Source organism: Moschus berezovskii, chromosome 16 (genome assembly GCF_049115385.1).
Source record: "Moschus berezovskii isolate FMDL1 chromosome 16, NW_MosBer_1.0, whole genome shotgun sequence".
In the NCBI taxonomy this organism is placed as follows: Eukaryota; Metazoa; Chordata; class Mammalia; order Artiodactyla; family Moschidae; genus Moschus; species Moschus berezovskii.
The window spans coordinates 44,467,278-44,480,912 of NC_142475.1; the positions used below are offsets into that span (position 1 = coordinate 44,467,278).

The window sequence follows — 13,635 nt, forward strand, 5'->3', positions numbered from 1 at the left end:
TCTCTCCAACTGTGTGGATCACAATAAACTGTGGAAAATTCTGAAAGAGATGGGAATACCAGACCACCTGACCTGCCCTTGAGAAACCTACATTCAGGTCAGGAAGCAACAGTTAGAACTGGACATGGAACAACAGACTGGTTCCAAATAGGAAAAGGAGTACGTCAAGGCTGTATATTGTCACCCCGCTTTATTAACTTATATGCAGAGTACATCATGAGGAACGCTAGGCTGGAAGAAGCACAAGCTGGAATGAAGATTGCCAGGAGAAATATCAATAACCTCAGATATGCTGATGACACCACCCTTATGGCAGAAAGTGAAGAGGAACAAAAAAGCCTCTTGATGAAAGTAAAAGAGGAGAGTGAAAAAGTTGGCCTAAAGCTCAACATTCAGAAAACTAAGATCATGGCATCTGGTCCCATCACTTCATGGGAAATAGATGGGGAAACAGTGGAAAGTGTCAGACTTTGTTTTTGGGGGCTCCAAAATCACTGCGGATGTTGATTGCAGCCATGAAATTAAAAGACGCTTACTCCTTGGAAGGGAAGTTATGACCAACCTAGATAGTATATTAAAAAGCAGAGACAGTACTTTGCCAACAAAGGTCCATCTAGTTATGGCTATGGTTTTCCAGTGGTCATGTTTGGATGTGAGAGTTGGACTGTGAAGAAAGCTGAGGGCCGAAGAATTGATGCTTTTGAACTGTGGCGTTGGAGAAGACTCTCGAGAGTCCCTTGGACTGCAAGGAGATCCAACCAGTCCATTCTAAAGGAGATCAGTCCTGGGTGTTCCTTGGAAGGACTGATGCTAAATGTGAAACTCCAATACTTTGGCCACCTCATACGAAGAGTTGACTCATTAGAAAAGACCCTGATGGTGGGAGGGATTGGGGGCAGGAGGAGAAGGGGATGACAGAGGATGAGATGGCTGGATGGCATCACTGACTCGATGGACATGAGTTTGAGTGAACTCCAGGAGTTTGTGATGGACAGGGAGGCCTGGCGTGCTGCTATTCATGGGGTCGCAAAGAGTCAAACGACTGAGCTACTGAACTGAACTGAACTGAGTCTCTCTCTCTCTCTCTCTCTCTATATATATATATATATATGTGTGTGTGTGTGTGTGTGTGTGTGTGTATACACATACATACATACACACACACACCATAGCTATAAATATAGATACAGATACCTAGAGAGTAAACATGGTGTGTGTATGTATGTGTGTGTATATATGTAGAAAGAGAGAGAGAGAATATACATACATACTGTAATTTTAATGGCCTCTCCAATGCCCTGAGGAATTCTATTTGGTTCAGCTAATAAGGACTGGTTGTTTACAATAGACCAGATACTGTGCTCAGAATTCAAAGGTAGTTGTAAAAGTGAGCCCTTGTTAATCTCTCCCTCATATAAGCCTCCTAACACAAAACCTTATAACTCTCAGTATGTTTCAGAATCACTGGGAGCACTTCATATTTCTACCCAGGCTACATGCTACAGAAATTCTGATTTACTGTGTTTCATCCAATCTAAGATGTCACTGCCTATTTGAAGTGTATTTTATCTACAACTAAGAAAGAAAAATGCTTCAAATTATTTCATCAATTTTAAGAACCACAGATTTCTGAAATGTAGGGGAAAATTACATCTAAGAATAGTAGTTTGCCTAGTTGGGGACCCAGGCATTAATGTGTGGGTTTTTTTTTTTTAATATCTATTTATTTGGCCGTGCTGGGTATTAGTTGCAGCACGCAGGATCTTAGTTGCAGCATGTGAACTCTTAGATGCAGAATGTGGGATCTTAGTTCCCTGACCAAAGATCAAACCTAGGCCCCCTGCATTAGGAGTGTGAACTCGTCACAACTAGACTATGTGTTTTAAATGAAACTTAAATGATTCTAATATGAATCACTGCCCTGATAGCTCTGCCATATGTCTTACTATTCAGCCATTCTTCATTCAAGAAGCATATTTTAAACACTTACTGAACTGCAGATGGTCTATAATGTGTAATATTACACACACATTTTATATATATATATATATATACACACACACACATAATACATATATAATACATAGCAGACATTAATATGGCAAGTTTCCCACCCATAAGGAGCTTATAGTCTAGTATAGAAGAGATAGGTAAATTAATGAGTGCATTTTAAAATGGCTCTATTCCTAATAGAATGGGGAGAAAATATGCAAACCTCCTGTCCCATGGATGAAGAACTGCATCTTTGTTATGCTCCAGTACCTCGACTCTCCATACACCAGACCCCACACATCAGAAAACTATGAACAGTATTGCTCTTTCCAGCTAAGAAGCAACTGGGCCTTGAACAGTAATAACAAGGAAGGAGAGGTATACTTGGCTAGAAATAGCTAGAAAGCTGAGCACACTGGCAACAGAGTCAGGAAGAAGAAAGATCAAAAAACTAAAGTAACAAGTGGAACAGAAGAAAAAGAATAGCAAGCTTCAGGGGTGGCAGATAGAAGATATGACACTAGAGATGAGAAGCAGCCAAGACCACAAAAATGACCAGAAGCAAAAAGTGACAATGGAGAAGAGATCTGGTAAGGACTTTGGAGAAGGAATGAGTCAAGTCCTACCTGAAAGACACTTCATTACAAAGTAGAAGAGCAATTGACGTTAATAATCATTGAGATTAATGATTATTTTCTATTATTCAAATTGCTGCCCAACCCCATTTAAAAGCTTTCAGAGGCTTACACAGTTAAGACTGAGTCATACAGAAGACTCCCTTTTGAGGAATTGCTAATAAAACCAGTAGAGCAAGCTCTCTATCCTTGTGTCAGTGTGACAGCTTTGTTTCTAGAGGGATGTAATCTCACCTGGATGTTACTCATCCCTAGAAAAACAGAACTCCCCACTTAAACTTTACCTGGAAATTTTTTATTGACTTTGCCTTACAAGGGGATTCCCTGGTGGCTCAGACAGTTAAGACTCTGCCTGCAATGCCGGAAACAGGGTTCAGTCCCTGGTTGAGACGATCCCCTAGAGAAGTGAATGGCTACCCACTCCAGTATTCTTGCCTGGAGAATTCCACAGACACAGGAATCTGGCAAGCTACAGTAGTCCATGGGGTCACAAAGAGTCAGACACAACTGAGCGACTAACAAGTATTTATATAGTAACACTTAACACGTTTATGTCCTCAGTTCAGTCGCTCAGTCGTGTCCGACTCTTTGAGACCCCATGAACCGCAGCATGCCAGGCCTCCTTATCCATCACCAACTCCCAGAGTCCACCCAAACCCATGTCCATTGAGTTGGTGATGCCATCTAACCATCTCATCCTCTGTCATCCCCTTCTACTCCTGCCCTCAGTCTTTCCCAGCATCAGGGTCTTTTCCAAAGAGTCAGCTCTTTGCATCTGGTGGCCAAAGTATTGAAGTTTCAGCTTCAACATCAGTCCATCCAATGAACACCCAGGACTGATCTCCTTTAAGATGGACTGGTTGGATCACCTTGCGGTCCAAGGGACCCTCAAGAGTCTTCACCAACACCACAGTTTATGTCCTACCTCCACCCAAAATATGGAGTTTAAAATATATTAATGGTTAATCCAACAGAGAGTTCAGAGTAGGTTTCCATCTCTAAATTATGTTCTAATTCATGTATCTCCCATTCCTTTGAAAAAACAAATATGTATAACATATGATCTAGCATAGGCTCAACCTAAGGAGAGTCCCTTGGACTGCAAGGAGATCCAACCAGTCCATTCTAAAGGAGATCAATCCAGGATGTTCACTGGAAGGACTGATGCTAAAGCTGAAACTCCAATACTTTGGCCACCTCATGCGACGAGTTGACTCACTGGAAAAGAGTCTGATGCTAGGAAGGATTGGTGGTGGGAGGAGACAGGGATGACAGAGAATGAGATGGCTGGATGGCATCACCGACTCGATGGACATGAGTTTGAGTGAACTCCGGGAGTTGGTGATGGACAGGGAGGCCTGGCATGCTGTGATTCATGGAGTCGCAAAGAGTCGGACATGACTGAGCGACTGAACCGAACTGAACTGAAGGGAATTCCCCATCATGACCAGAGCACATCAGCAAACAACTTTCTGAAATGTTCAGAATTCTATCCATAAAGGAACCAGAGGATATGAAAATCCAGTACCAGTTCTAAAAGCTCAGTCAATAATGCATTTAATAAAAAATAAAAACATAGATAGATCATAAGGTTAAATTAGAAGACATTTCACACTACATGACTTGAGCATTGGCAAACAGTCCATCAAATGAAGAGGATGTATTGAATGCCTATACTGGGCCTAATATTGTTTCATCAATGAGAGACTTAAATTATGAATGAGATCATGATGCTGTATTATATACTCATCTATCATTTATTGAGTTGCTACTTTATAGCAGGTATTAAGAGACAAAAATCTCATAGTCCAGTGAAGGAAAGAAACACAAAAACACATAACTGGTACTGCAAGGAATTTGGCACAGCACCTGATGACTCCAGATCCTGAGTCCATGTCTGCTGACCTAAAGGTGCACAGGTATTCATGTGACCAGTAGAAGCTCAATTTGGCTGAGCAAAGGATTCATTATCAGAAAGTACAGAACATGAAGCATTTGCGGTCGCTCTTCGGCCTGAGTAGACCGAGACAATGCTACGTGGGCTAGGTGGATGGCTGGGAGATTGGGCTGGATAGGAAACATAGTAAATTGTGAAGAGGACAGACGAGACAGCCTGGACGTTTGAACCAGCGTAGGGAGGGTTGACGACTACAAGACCCGAGAAGCATCATCCTTTATACCAGAAAGCGGGTGGGCACTATGGGGAAAAAATAAAATAAGAAGTGGAGGAGGTGCTAGAAGTAGAGGAAGAATAATATAGTGGAAAAAGTTTTAGACCGTCAAGTGGTAAAGGGAAAAGTGGAGTATCTCCTAAAGTGGAAGGGGTTCTCAGATGAGGATAACACATGGGAACCAGAAGAGAACCTGGATTGCCCTAACCTCATTGCTGAGTTTCTGCAGTCACAGAAAACAGCACACAAGACAGATAAACCAGAGGCAGGCAAGCGCAAAGCTGATTCTGATTCGGAAGATAAGGGGGAGGATAGCAAACCAAAGAGGAAGAAAGAAGAGTCAGAAAAGCCACGAGGCTTTGCCCGGGGTTTGGAACCAGAGTGGATTATTGGAGCTACAGATTCCAGTGGAGAACTCATATTCCTGATGAAATGGAAGAACTCTGATGAAACTGACCTGGTCCCTGCCAAGGAAGCCAATGTCAAGTGCCCACAGGTTGTCATATCCTTCTATGAGGAAAGGCTGACGTGTCATTCTTACCCCTCAGAGGATGATGACATAAAAGATGACAAGAATTAACTCCCTTGAATAACAGCCCCCGTCATATCTGACTGAGTTTCAAGTGGGGAAAGAAGTTCTACTTGTTTTGACACCATAAAGGTAGCTTGAGAAGATGTTCTCTGAAGAGCCAGTATAGTTTCTGTGCCCTACAGCAGCCCAAGTGCTTTAAAGCCGTTCCACACCATACAGTTTGCACACCCATCCCGATGGAGGGGAAGGGAAGGAGGGTCAGCGTTTCAAGGCAACCCCTTCTGAACTTTCCAAAAATAAAAGCAAAGGGCACACAGAATGGGATGTGGGAGAGCAAGAGATTCTGTAGACCTTCAAAGAGCATCTCCACAACCCACACAGCCTACTTCCCAATAGTGTTAACTCTGCATTTTTACAGCGTAGCATGTGTGTAGTTTTTGGCTATTGCTGGTATTATTATTTTGGTATTACTGGTATTATTTGGCTATTACTGTATTATTCGGGGTGGCTGGGATGGGGTGGGAAAGAAGGGAGATGGGTTAGGATCATTTTTGTTAAAATTTGGGGAAACAGTGAAACAAAGGAAAGAACAACTAATGATGATTGGGTTCTGTGTCCAGAATATTGTATCCTTTCAAAAAATGTCATTGGCAACCTAAATGAGGACTGTGAGAGACTATTTAAAAGCTGTGAATGCCTGAAACTTAGAAGCCAAGGTAGTCCCTGCCTGAGCTTAATGCTGTTCCCAACAGAAGACTAAGAAGCTACCTAAAAGATACATGCATCACAATGCTCATAGCAGCATTATTCACAACAGACAATGGAAACAACCTAAATGTTCATCAACAGATGAATGGATAAAGATGTGGTACATATATACAATGGAATATTACTCAGCCGTAAAAATAAGGAAATATTGCCATTTCCAGCAACGTGGCTGAAACTAGAAATTATCATACCGAATGAAGTAAATCAGAAAGAGAAAGTCAAATATCATATGATATCACTTATATGTGAAATCTAAAAAAAAAAAATATACTAATGAACTTATTCACAAAACAGAAATAGACTCACAGACATAGAAAACAAATTTATGGTTACAAAGGAGAAAAGGGAAGGGGGAAGGATAAACTGGGAGTTTGGGATAAACAGATACACATTATTACATATAAAAAACAGAAAGGTCCTACTGTATCTTGTAATAAACTATAATGGAAAAGAATGTGAAAATATATATATACATATATAGATATGAATCACTTTACTGTGTATCAGAAACTAACACAACATTGTAAATCCACTATATTTCATAAAAATAAATAAATAAAGCATTGAGCCTGGAGCCAGGGAGATCTGTTGGAAGAATAATGGTCCCAGTGAATGATCACAAAGGTTTGAACCAAGCCAGTGGTGTCAGGGATGGAGAGAAGGATACCAAGACATGTTTAGGAACAGAATTGAGAGAACTCAGGCTGAGTGATGAGTTCCTAAAAGAAAGGGCAGAATCAAGAGTGGCTTGGGTAACTGCGTAGAGGCTTTTTACCGAAACTGATTACAACAGGAGCGAGTTGGAGCAGGAAGGAGGGGCAGGTAACAGGTGCCGCTTCGGTCTCGTTTAAGTTAAGATGACTCTGAGACATCCAAGTTCAAATCTCTAGTAGCCCTGGGAGTACAGAAAGATAGTCGAGCCAGAGTTACCTGTTATATCTCCAAAAGCTTAACTAAGGAGATAAGAGAGGATGTACACATGGAAACAATTAGTGAACAAAGAAACGTGGAGCATTTAAGATGCTAAAATTCCTTAAGTGGGATAATCAGGGTTCGAAGAGGAGGGAGAACCATGCCAGCTAGCACAGTAGGAGAAAGGAAGCTTGTCCATGAGGAATGGGAAGAATTTGGAAGAGCAGAGGAAGGACACTTCAGTGGTCAGAACTCACACACACCAAGTCAGAAGGCAGAAGTGGAAACTTAGGCAGAAGTTAGGTTACAGAGTACGAGCATGATGACTAAAAACCTAGGGAAGAGCAGGTTACCAAGGGTCCAAAAGTCAGGAAGAATGAAGTCTCATCATAATGGAGAACAAGAGTCTGTTACACATTTTGAAGAGAAGAATGTCATGATAGAAACATTTAACCACTCAATTCAAATGTAGTCTAGGAGATTCATCCCATGCATTTTCACATCTGTGCCCAACACAAAATTATCATCTCTTCAGGAAAGCCTTTTGATCATCTACATTTATATAAAGAAATCTTAAAATGGAGAATTTCCCAAAGATATAGCAAGGTGAAGAAGCACAGTAACAGTGAAATTTCATGATGCCAAGTATCATTACAATAAATTACTCTGCCTAATGAACACGTCCACGTTCTACAGATGGTCCATAATAACAGTGTTCTGTTGAGCAGCTTATAACATGCCTTCTGTCTGAGAGATCCTGTTTAACACATGCTTTCCTTTATCCTTGACCATGGGGGTCACTTGCAATGGTGACTCTGAAATACTCATGAGCTACCCCAAATCTTGGATCACAGATGAATGACAGGAACAGGAATTCATATTTTCTTAATTAACAGTTGAGTCAAGAATCTAATAAGGGTTTTCCTGCTCCTCTGGGTCGGGCAGTTAGCTTAGGAGTCAGTTTGAATAATAGGGAACCAACTTCTTCCACTCAGTTCCTCTGAGTTGAGCAGACTGACAAAATACCCCTACGAACCATCAAGGCCACTACCTCCATAGCATCACAGGTAGGTATGTGACTAGGGATGGTTGCTGTGATTGGTTCAGGAATGGATACATAACCTGAATTAACCCAGTGAGACACAGGCAGATACTGCCAAGGACTGAAAGAGCCCACCTCTTCTTCCTTGCAAATTAAATTCTGACTTTCAATTATTGGGTGACCTTAGCAATATCCAAGGGTTCATATCTAGCCCCTAGGGGATAAATGTCAATAAGCCTAAAACTACCAAGTAATTGTATTCCCTTTGAAAAGGATTGGTAAAGCATGAGTGTGCAAGATAACTGACCCACGAGACCCAGAGGAGGAATTCTGTAGAGTTTTTCTGCATTCTCAAAAGACACGAGCAGGGACTTACTCTTTCCTACCTTTGGACATTGTTATATGAAGATGTGATATCAGGAGCTGCTCCAACCATCTGAGATTACAAGGAGGAGGCCCACAGAGAAGCTGACCAAATGCCCTCACATGATTGATCCCCTACATCAACTCATTTTGGAACTGCCTCTATCTCTGGGCTTTCTGCTGTGTGAGAAAGTAAGCCCCTTTGACCCAGTTTTCTGTTACTTGTGGCTAAAACCATCCTGAGTGATTCAGGATGAAACCTGGAACTTTTGCTGCCACTCTCAGAAAATGGAAGTTCTTCTTCCACTGATGTGACTAATCAGGTGGGATGTGACCTTGGTGTTCTCAACCTCTATCAGGGAGGCAGTTATCAGAAAAGAAAGTCAACAAGAGAAGCACTGTTTGGAGACAGACAGATGATATTATTTGAACATCTAGGTCCAGTTTTTTTCCATGAAGTTACCTCCAAATTTTTCAGTTACATGAATCAAAAAATTTCCTTTTCCTTTCTTCCTAGTTTATGTAGCTTCTCCTTCACTTGCAATTTAAAGACATCTACATATACACAGGTATGGAGAGAGAAAAAAAACTAATTGAGATAACCTAGAAAACCTCCAGAAGAATGTCAGGTAAGTCGTAGGCAACTGATAACAACAGTGGAACCTAAATCTATGCTTTCTGTACTTCTTTTATCCTTCAGTCAAATCATCACAACCAAGAATAACATCAAGTAAGTGCCAATAGTCTCCAACTTCCTCCACCTCCCCAATTCCAAATGTCCCACAAGTTTGAACTAAGACCCAGCCAAGCATCCATACCAGCCCTGAAAACAAGGCAGAAGATAAAGAAAGCAAGGTGGTCAATTATGTGACCTTTCCTTCCTTCCCTCTCTAAAGAAAGTTCTTTTCATGTATTAGAGTCTTTTACTATAAATGATTCCCAGCTGTTTCATCCTCAACTGCTGCCAAATGGCTGAAAAAATTCCAGCATTTTATCAATCATATCACATTCACAGGTCACATCTGGTTCAGTCCTCTGTCACAGCACATTTGGTTTATATGCTAATGTTTATCTGTGCTCCGAGATTTCAAGTCCCTCAAGACTAGGAAGAGTCTTCTTCATTGAACACTCGGTGCCTAATACAGTACCCTACACACTGCAGGCATCTAATGATACTTACTGATTGAACAGGTGAGTGAATTCCCTCTCAAGTCTCCCTTAATTTATATGAGAAAGTAGGGGTGTTCCTTAAAGATGTGTCAGGCCAGGGAATACAAATACACCAGATTATTTATCAAGAGCAGTTCTTAGCTGTAAGCAGCAGAGGAAACCCCTGACTGATTAATCAGAAAAGAAATGTATTTAAGAGATATTGGGTAGCACATAAATTGTTAGGAGGTCTGGAGAACCAGTGCAAGGCTTACCTTTAAAAACAAAGACTAATTTCACACCACAGAACTGGCCAGTTGAGGAAACCAGTGTCACCAAAAATGGAGGCTCCATTCCCATCATGTTGTCTTACAGTCTTCACATGTGAATTGTAGACTCATCCAGGTGCATCTGATTGCAGAGTCTGGCTTCATATTTGCTTCCTCATGGCAAAAAAGACTTGTAATCTACATCTATTTCTATATCAAGGAGGTAAAAATTCATTATAAGAAAGGTGTCTCTAAATATAGAAAGGCCACCCAAAAGATGAACAGTCATGAATGTAATACATGCTCACTACTTTGGAACTTAGAATTTTAGACACAAAGCCGTCTGTATGTGTCCCACCCATATTTGGACCAAAACCCTGAATGAGGCAACAACTGACCCCAAGTCCCTCAGAGAGGGCTCTTCAGACTGTCCTCCAGGGGTCTGCTCTGCCATCAGCCACTTAGGCTGACCTTAAGGCAGCAAGGAAACCAGAGAGGAATGCAAGAAAAGTGTATGAGTTTAGTTTGAGAAGTGTGTCTCAAACAAGTGTTTGAAAGTAAATGCTAAGGAATTTGGATCCACTAACTCACAATCTTGGGAGGGAGGATGAGAAGGTAAAAAGATATGATACCAGAAGAGAGCCCAAAAGGTTGGAAGGTGTCCAATATGCCACTGGGAAAGAGCAGAGGGCAAATACTAATAGCTCCAGTAAGAATGCTAGGCCAAAGTGGAAATGACACTCAGTTGTGGATGTGTCTGGTGGTGAGAGTAAGTGAAAGTGAAGTGAAGTTGCTCAGTCGTGTCTGACTCTTTGCGACCCCATGGACTATAGCCTACCAGGCTCCTCCATCCATGGGATTTTCTAAGCAAGAATACTGGAGTGAATTACCATTTCCTTCTCCAGGAGATCTTCCCGGCCCAGGGATTGAACCTGGGTCTCCTATACATGAGCCACCAGGGAAGTCATTCCACCATAGTCTGAAGTGAAGTGGCTCAATCCTATTCGACTCTTTGTGACCCCGTGGACTGTAGCATCCATCCATGGCTCCTCCGTCCGTGGGATTTTCAAGGCAAGAGTACTGGAGTGGGTTGCCATTTCCTTATCCAGTAAAAAGTCCATTGGTGAAAGTAAAGTCCAATGCTATAAAGAACAATATTGCATAGGAACCTGCTGGAATGTTAGGTCCATGAGTCAAGGTAAATTGGATGTGGTCAAGGAGGAGATGGCAAAAGTGAACATCCATATCTTAGGGATCAGTGAACTAAAATGGATGGGAATGGGCAAATTTAATTCAGATGACCAATATATCTACTACTGTGGGCAGAATCCCTTAGAAAAAATGGAGTAGCCATCATAATCAACAAAAAAGTCTGAAATGCAGTACTTGTGTGCAATCTTAAACAGGACAGAATGATCTCAGTTCATTTCCAAGGCAAACCATTTTTTTTTAATTTTTTATTTTTATTGGAGGCTAATTATTTTACAATATTATATTGGTTGGTTTTGCCATACATTGACATGAATCCACCCCAGGGGTACATGAGTTCCCCCTCCCGAACCCTCCTCCCACCTCCTTCCTCCCCTTATCCTCCCTCTGGGTCATCCCCTCATACCAGTCCCGAGCATCCTGTATCATGCATCAACCCTGAACTAGCGATTCGTTTCACATATGATAATATACATGTTTCAGTGCCATTCTCCCAAACCATCCCACCCTCACCCTCTCCCACAGAGTCCCAAAGACTGTTCTATACATCAGTGTCTCTTTTGCTGTCTCGTATACAGGGTTATCATTTGCATCTTTCTACATTCCATATATATGCATTAGTATATTGTATTGGTGTTTTTCTTTCTGACTTACTTCACTCTGTATAATAGGCTCTAGCTTCATCCACCTCATTAGAACTGGTTCAAATGCATTCTTTTTAATGGCTGAGTAATACTCAAGGCAAACCATTTAATATCACAGTAATCCAAGTCTCTGCCCCAGTCACTGATACCGTAGAAGCTGAACAGTTCTATGAAGACCTACAAGACCACCTAGAACTAACATCAAAAAAAGACATCCTTTTCATCATCAGTTCAGTTTAGTTCAGTTGCTCAGTCGTGTCCGACTATTTGCGATCCCATGAATCACAGCACGCCAGGCCTCCCTGTCCATCACCAACTCCTGGAGTTCACCCAACCCATGTCCATCGAGTCGGTGATGCCATCCAGCCATCTCATCCTCTGTCATCCCCTTCTCCTCCTGCCCCCAATCCCTCCCAGCATCAGAGTCTTTTCCAGTGAGTCAACTCTTCGCATGAGGTGGCCAAAGTATTGGAGTTTCAGCTTCAACATCAGTCCTTCCAAGGAACACCCAGGACTGATCTCCTTTAGGATGGACTGGTTGGATCTTCTTACTGGAATACAAAAGTAGGAAGTCAAAAGACACCCGGAGTAACAGGAAAGTTTGGCCTTGGAGTACAAGGTGAAGCAGGGCAAGGGTTAACAGAGTTTTGTCAAGAGAACATGTTGGTCACAGCAAACACCCTTTTTTAACAATCAAGAGACAACTCTACACATGGACATGACCAAATGGTCAATACCAAAATCAGACTGATTAGATTTCCTACGGCCAAAATGGAGAAGTTCTACACAGACAGCAAAGCAAGACCTGGAGTTGACTGTGGCTCAGATCATCAGCCTCTTATTGCAAAAATTCAGGTTTAAATTGAAGAAAGTAGGAAAAACCACTCGGCCGTTCAGGTATGACCTAAATCAAATCCCTTATGATTATATAGTGAGGGTGATGAATAGATTCAAGGTATTAGATCTGGTAGACAGAGTACCTGAAGAACTATGGACAGAGTTTCATAACACTTTACAGGAGGCAGTGACCAAAACGATCCCCAAGAAAAAGAAATGCAAGAAGGCAAAACGGTTGTCTGAGGCTTTACAAATAGCTGAGGAAAGAAGAGAAGTGAAAAGCAAGGGAGAAAGAAAAAGATATACTCAACTGAATGCAGAGTTCCAGAGAACAGCATGGATAAGAAGGCCTTCTTAAATGAAGAATGCAGAGAAATAGAGGAAAACAATTGAACGGGAAAGACTAGTGATCTCTTCAAGAAAATTGGAGATATCAAGGGAATATTTCATTCAAAGATGGGCATGATAAAGGACAGGAACAGTAGGACCCAACAGAGGCAGAAGAGATTTAGAAGATGTGGCAAGAATACACAGAAGTATACAAAAAAGCTGAAACTGCAATACTTTGGCCACCTCATGCGACGAGTTGACTCACTGGAAAAGACTCTGATGCTGGGAAAGGTTGGGGGTGGGAGGAGAAGGGGACGACCGAGAATGAGATGGCTGGATGGCATCACCAACTCTGTGGACGTGGGTTTGAGTGAACTCCGGGAGTTGGTGATGGACAGGGAGGCCTGGCGTGCTGTGATTCATGGGGTCACAGAGAGTCGGACACGACTAAGCGACTGAACTGAACTGAACTGCTGCTGCTGCCAAGTCACTTCAGTCGTGTCCGACTCTGTGTGACCCCACAGACGGAATCATTCTCCGGAATCACCGGAGTGGGTTGCCATTTCCTTCTCCAATGTGTGAAAGTGAAAAGTGAAAGCGAAGTCGCTTAGTCATGTCCGACCCTTAGCGACCCCATGGACTGCAGCCTACCAGGCTCTTCCATCCATGGGATTTTTTAGGCAATAGCACTGGAGTGGCTTGCCATTGCCTTCTCCGGAACTGAACTGAACTGATACAAAAAAGGTCTTAATGACCAAGATAACCACAATGGTCTTGTCATT

The 13,635-nt window shown here is 42.0% G+C and overlaps 1 pseudogene; it reads left to right on the plus strand.

Moving 5' to 3' along the window:
- The first annotated feature begins 2,518 nt into the window (after positions 1–2,518).
- LOC129560001 (chromobox protein homolog 1 pseudogene) lies at positions 2,519–5,378 on the plus strand (annotated as a pseudogene).
- The last annotated feature ends 8,257 nt before the right edge of the window (positions 5,379–13,635 follow it).